We start from the raw sequence: 7,554 nt of genomic DNA on the forward strand, positions 1-7,554 counted from the left end.
CAGAGGAAGATTTGCCGCATTACTCTTAATTTTTAGTTTTTTTTTCTTCTTCTTGTCTGTACTATCACCAGATGTTATCACTCCCAATAGTTGCTGGCTGTATGCTATACGGTGGTGATGACACTAATTGGACAAGGTCACTACACAAATGGCACAAGTACAGATTGCTGGAAGCCGGGGCCATAATCTGTACTTGTGCCATGTGTGTATTGGCCTGTTTAATCTGGTGTCTGACCCACCGTACAACATACAGCAGGCTACTTATTGGGATTGATAAAATTTGGTGGTAATGCTGTTTTGTACAATTTATATACATGTTTATTTTATATATTAAAAATAACGTAGTGTACTGTTGTTGCCACACAAATGTTCATGACTGCTATGCAGCACAGTTTTGTTAATGCAGCCTTATTGGCTATCACAGTTATTATAAAGAGTTAAATTGGAAAAAAAAAAAAAACTTGTTTTCTTTCACAAGAAACGAATGTGTAGTGTATTTTTTTTTTTTCTTACCTTGCAATACTGATACTGCAGCACTTTAACGATAGCCTTGCAGGTCTCTGGAATGATGACGCCCAAGGACTGAAGTGAGATGAGTGTCCCAAACTTCAGGTCTTCAAATGACCTTCCGGTAGCCAGGTACCTTAGGGTAGCCACCAGCCTCTCTTCAGCAGGGATTGCCCTCCGCCACCTTGTGTCTTGCCTCCGGATGTGGGGGTTCACCATACTCAGCAACTCCTGGAAGGTGACGTCATACATGTGCAGGTAGTTGCGATAGTCGGCCGGGTTGTTCTCCTTGATCTCCATCAGCAGGGACAAGTGAGAGCGAGTATCCCTTTGCTGCAGCCAGCCCTTGGTCCAGCATGTTTTGGGAAACTCACAATTTATCCTCACGATGCGTACGATCCGATAGATCGTGAGATTGGAAGTCAAATTGGCAGCTCTTTGGACCTAATCGTGCTCACAACTCCCAAGGAGAGTTCAGGTGAAATCGTACACGATGTCGGATCGTGAGCATATCGCTGTGTCTGTGGGCACCTTTAAACCCGGTCCTCATGGAACCCTAAAGGCCCCCATACATCTGCGATGTATTGGGCCAATTACCCGATCCCTCGACTCCGGGGTCAGGGCATCGGTAAAATCCAACATGTTGGATTTCACTGATTTGTCTATCACGATCAGCAAATAGGGGATTTTTAACATAAAGAATTTCACCAATTCCTCTACGGTTCGGCGATCATCGATGGGCGCTGTCCGAAGGTCGTATGGGGAATCGGTGAAACGGGCAGCAAATGTATGGGCCCCTTAATAGTACATGTTTTTCAGATCATCTAGCTGATCACAAGTGTTTTATTTGACTAACACAATAATTGGTGGTACTAAATATTCCTGAGGATACCTTGAAAACACATGCTGTTGATTACCAAGTTTGAGAAACACAGGGATAGGGTGAATAGGTGAGTTTGAGTGAAAATCTCAAAATACTAGGTGCAGAACATTTAAAATAAATACAACTATGTCACATTAATGCAGTTCCTAATTAGGTAACTTGTATAATATGTTACTAAATACAACAATATGATAGGGAAATGGTAATATAACAGACACAAGTAGGAGTGCAAATAATAAAGTTATCATATCAAAATGGTCAAATTTATTAGTAATAACAAAACACTTAACTTAAATAGCAATGATATATTGGCATACATATCTGACACATAAAAGAAAGCAGCACTGAAGGATGAATCCTCAAATTATCTGAACACCCTCTGATGGTAATAGACAGATTGGTGTTATCACCAATCGTGGCTATTTAATATTCTTTAATGAATGGGAGCCACAATTACTTGAACTCAGTCATATATTGAATTCACACTTGAGTACGATATTATCTGTGTCCACTCAGCTCATGTAGCTGGCTTACAGTATCTTTATGCCCTTTCATATAATATAACAAGCTCTGATCTTCCATATACATATAAAGTCCTCCAGATCAGAGTACTGAATTAGCTCTATACAAAATTAATATGAATGCTTTGATTTTTGTCTGATGTGCATTTTTACTAGCACGCGCATGCTTTCCAATTGTTTAAATACTAAGGAATTGCACAATGGTGTTATGAAAAAAATCTTCCACAATGGAGAAAATGCAGATGAGTATTGTACACTAGTAGGATCTGTTTACATGTATTTTACAAATGTATAAAGCACAAACACCAAGCTCATATATAGCTTGTTTATGCATAAGCAACTTGTTTATGTACAATGACAACTTCCTGCCAATATCAGGATAATAACTTTCTACACATGTCAACATGTGATCATTCAGTGCTCAACAATGACTTATTAGCATAGTCAGCACAGTTACCAGAGGCAATGTTCCACCATCCCTGCAGTAGTGTTCAGTCTAGGTGCAGGGTGCTAGTCAGTGAGGAGGGCAACATTTTCCCCTTCAAAGTTAAAATATACCCTTTTCACTGATCAGCAGCCTGCACCTAGAGTGCACCTAGAATGAACACTGCAGTACAGTATCTTCTTTTTAAGGCCTTCCCAACAACACTGTTCTTTAACAATGTGGAAATGACTCTATTAACCCTATATACGACAATATGTACTTTAACACTTGCAACATTTTTTAAATGTTCTATTACTTCTCCACTCTGTCAATCCCTAGATTGTTGCCTGTATTTACAGTATTCAATATAAAATACTTTTAACATACAAGGCTATCAATGAAACGTCATCAACATGCACATCTTCACTCTTCAAAATGTCTCCCCACTGGACCCCTCTACTCTGCGCATGATCTGTGTCTCTCCTCCACACACACTCACCTGCTCCCATTCCCAATTTTTTTCCGTCTACACCAACTCCATGGAGCTTCCTCTGTCACAAAACAAATCTTTCCTCTAGCCTCCAAACTTTGTGCTCACTGAAGACCCTCTTAACCTCTGTAGGCTATTCTACCTTATTAAATCAAGGACTATGGATGCCCTTGACTGAAGCCTAAAGAGAATAAGGGTCCCCCACCAAACCCTAAAATGGAAAAACATATTTCTCCAGCACTGTAAAGGGTAATAACAGGTGGGATGTGTCGCACCAAACGAACAGGGGATGTGTCTGTGACACATTTAATAGAAATTACAGGTATTTTACTCACTATGTAGGTGAGCTATATGACATTGGAGCTGTCCCACATTTTTTAACATGCACAATGAATTCCTGCACAATGAATTTTCCCCTTTATCTTTAGAAGAATCTTTAAATATCAATATTGCAACTCCTCTTTTTTTCTAGAATGTTGTTGTGCATCTTCTAACATTCAATTCAGGATGTAGATGTTTGTAAAAAAAAATTGTTTCTTACAGAAAACTAAATGACCTTTAAGTTGTTTGAAAGAGGAATACTCCTTTTTTGTTGGTAACTCCCCTTTACATTATATTAAACACCAATAATTACATTTGAGTAGGACCTCTACAGTGGTATCCGGATTTAGATAGACTGTAAAAATGTCGAGAGTGTCTAGATAGACACCAGGGGCCAAATGTAATAGGGTGAGAGTTTAGAAAATGCGAGAAAACTCACATTTTTAAACTCAGTCAATGTAATAAAGTCACAGAACATGCAGACTTGTATGGTTTTCAGACTCAAAAAACTCTCAAGATTTAAACTCTAATCCAGGTGCTTCCTGTTTTGAAAATACAACTCGATCAATGTAATAGTGTGAGAGTTTTACTGGCTAAACACTCACATTTACTAAACTCTCACCCTATTACATTTGGCCCCAGATTTTAGATAGTCAATAGGTTGACAGGGACAAAAGGTCGACATGAAAATGGTCAACATTTTTTTTTTCTAGGGTTAGGCTTAGGCAGTTACTGGAGGGTTAGAGACTTACCCCGATGGTTAGGGTTAGGCACCTGGAGCGGGGGTTAGTGTTAGGCACTAGAAGGGACGGTAAGGGTCAGGCACCAAGAGGAGGGTTACGGTGTAGATTAGTGTTAGGAAAAGAAAACATGTCAATCATTTTCGGGCCGACCTTTTGACCATGTTGATCATTTGTACCTGTCGACCTTCCATGTCGAACTTTTTTCTGTCGACCTATTGACTGTCTAACATCTGGTGTCTATTTAGACACTATCAACCTTTTACTGTCTATCTTTTATACCATAACCTTCTACAGTTTCCCTGCCGAGCAAATTAACAACAGTGCAACTGATGTAGGGTTGGACGTAATTTATGTCTAAAACATATACAATTTGCGCCAGAACAAAATATTCATTTTACAGAGAATGCGCAGCCTTAAGATCCTAAAGGATATTATATGCACATAGTATATGAGACACTTTGAGCGTGTCATACACTAGCAGCATATTACTTCTATTTATTTGGCTAACATTATACCATTTAAAAGCCCTACTGTAATAAATACAACTGATACGTCACTGTACTGTAGTTCCTAGTTTCTTTGATGGCTTTAATTTTAACCCATGGATTGCTAACATGAACAGAGGATCTGCAAACACTCCAGTATTGATAGATGCATACAAGTTGGTAGGTGCATAGCAGATGTGAACAAGGAGGTTAGTTCACACATTGATTCCAAACCAGAGAAGTTTTTATTGAAGATAACGGGTCACAGGTGATAGAAGATAAACAGCAGTCAGCATGATAAAGTAATAATCTCTCTTGGACTAAGTACTGTACAGCTGTAGAGCACTGTGAGGTTACAATAACGCAGTGAAAGGCTTGGGCACATGCAGACTTTTTTATAGAGCCATGTAAACAAGTCTTGCACCTGCCGTCTAATTGGGTTGACCTTTAAGTTAGGTGATTCAGACATGTGACAAGTCATGCACTATAGACATGTGATGTTATTGGGGCTGATGAGACATACACATTCAATAACACACAGTTTGTGCTCACTCTAGCACTCTGCACATGTCACAGGTCCTCTTTGACTGACTGACTGGGTTGTTGCTCTTTGCTCTGGTGATTCTAGCGCACTCTTATCTGTATCTCAGCAGTTTGTTGCATTAGCTAGGTGTGCTGGAAGCCCCAGAGCAGAAAGCGACACTCCAGTCAGGAAAGAGGAACTGTACAGGTGCAGGGTGCTAGAATGAACACTAGTTACTGTAAGAGACAGCTTACAGCATTTAACCAATTAACTACATGTCAACACCCAGGAATTAGATGAGCAAAAAAATTCTGAAGGAGTGTGTGAGGCAGTATTTATGTGTTTCCACCATTTTTATAGCTTGTACTACTGGTCCCAGTGGGCCTAGGGCTGCTTCTCATTATGGCAAGGGGACCCTACACTTTGGGTTTCACCATAGTGGCACCAGCCCTGGCTGTTATGGTTTAGTGCTGGTATCCACATTATTGGATGGGATTCCAAGATTTGGCTTTTGCAATTTCCAGCCTCTGTTATCAGTTTTGATGTTGGTACTACTGTTGGGTGGCTAGGGTAGGTCTTTTTTTAAATTATTATTTTAACATAATAGCAAGGTCCATGCTAATAATCATAAGCATGGATCTTGCACTGAGGGTGAAGCAGATGCAACCAATATGCTGCTTACAGGTTTATCTGTGACTGCTTTCCACCTCTAAAATTTACACACTATGCGCAAAATGTCCTTAGTGCACTTTGGTTTTGCTTGCATGCCCCTTCCCTTCCAGTGTCCATCTATCTCAAGGTAAACAGTTGTAAGCACAACCCAATGAATGGAGGGTTAAAAATAATATAGGAGTGGGATGAGTCATGTCAAACCACTTGCCTACAACCAGTGAAGGCAGCAATGATAAGTGCTACTACCCAAATAATGGAGTCTAGAAGGCCTGCTGAGGAGTATCAAGGTTTCAGCAGGGTCTTTGATAACAAGGACTGCATAACGGTAGGATTCGTTCTGATCGAAATGAAATAGTACACATGTGTGACCAATATGAGCGAGTACAAATGAACACACTTTTTTTACAAGTAACAAACAAACAATAAACGAACAACATACAAAGTATAGAGTATACTCAACTTTTATCTATGTATTCCGATGACACCGGTAAATCATCATCCTCAGCATAAGATGTACTTCATCTTATATTCTTCTCTTCTGGGGAGACCTCGTTTTCCAACGCCCAGATAATTCAATATACATTGCAGGCACCTCTTCTGCAGACTTTGAGATCCGTGCATGAGCTAAAGGGTCCTTTGTGTACCTCTGGTTTATATACCCTAGTCTGGAGTGTTGGCTTGCCGGATATTAAGCCCATACTAGTTACATACAGTGCTAGGTATCAAGCACTCATGGGTCCAGCATAGCATTGACCAAACTTATCTCTCTTGCACATGCTCTGTAAGCACTAAGATATTACCAGACAAAGACATACACTAATGACGTATCCTAATGTCTGGAGATGAACTCTATTTCAAGGCTCCTTTGTGTGTAGAGACTGGACATCACTGCTAATTACCCATAATGCTTAGCATCTCTACACAGCTTTACAATGGAATGTAGCTAACTGATAAGAACATAGAAGCTATGAATGGCTCATTATACTTATAGTTGCAATAGAAATGACAGGTAGAGCTAGGCCTCAATATTTATGGCTTCTTTGATCCCAAAAGGTCATTTGACCATTCTATGGAAAAATAGCAACTGTATTAAGACAATCTCTTTTTGCAAACCTCAAAGAGGCCTAGCAAGGGGTATATAAGTGTGTTACAACTTATATGCCTATGTAGAAATTAACTATTTAACCCACTGATTACATTCCACCTTAATTTCTACATATTAAATATAAGGAACATGATCCCCATTGCATAATCTAAACCTCCATTGTACTTTCACTACTTATCTTAACACACTATGTAACAATATATAATATAACAAGGTTAATACTATGATTATATATAACAAGTAACATAAAATCACTAAAGTAACATTTCCATTCAGGAATTGACCACTTTGGCTGTATTGCAGAATCTGTCAATAAGCATCACTGAACTCTTGTTTCATTTCTAACTCTCTAAATTATATTCCTTTATATCATGTGAATACTCTAATAACAGTGAATAATACATATGATTGTATCAAATATATCAGTTACTTATAAGATCATATATATATCAGTAAAGTAAAGCAAAGTTCAGTTCAGTTCAATGGAATCTTGAAAAAGTCTTGAGAATATTGGTGAGTGTGGATCCAACCAATATAAGGCACAAGTTCAGTCTTGCACAATACACATAGATGTATGTAATGATTGTGCTGTCAAATCTTATAACTCTGTTGTCCTCATGGACTCTCTCTCCTGTATAAGAAATCACTCTCAGGCCATCGCCAGCAACGTTCTCTCATCTCCAGCGACGATCATCATCAACCTGTTGGCTTAAACAAATAAACAGTGTGAGATAAACCATAACAAAACAAAATAAGCATTTACTTATCCTGCTGCAATTATCTTACACTTGTCTCTATTCTCTTCCTACTAAACATTTCTTCATAACAACCTTATCATAAGTGTTTGTGTCTGTGCACCAGATATCTTACTTAAAAGTTC

This window comes from Taudactylus pleione, unplaced genomic scaffold (genome assembly GCF_031769625.1).
Source record: "Taudactylus pleione unplaced genomic scaffold, aTauple2 ptg000366l, whole genome shotgun sequence".
NCBI lineage: Eukaryota > Metazoa > Chordata > Amphibia > Anura > Myobatrachidae > Taudactylus > Taudactylus pleione.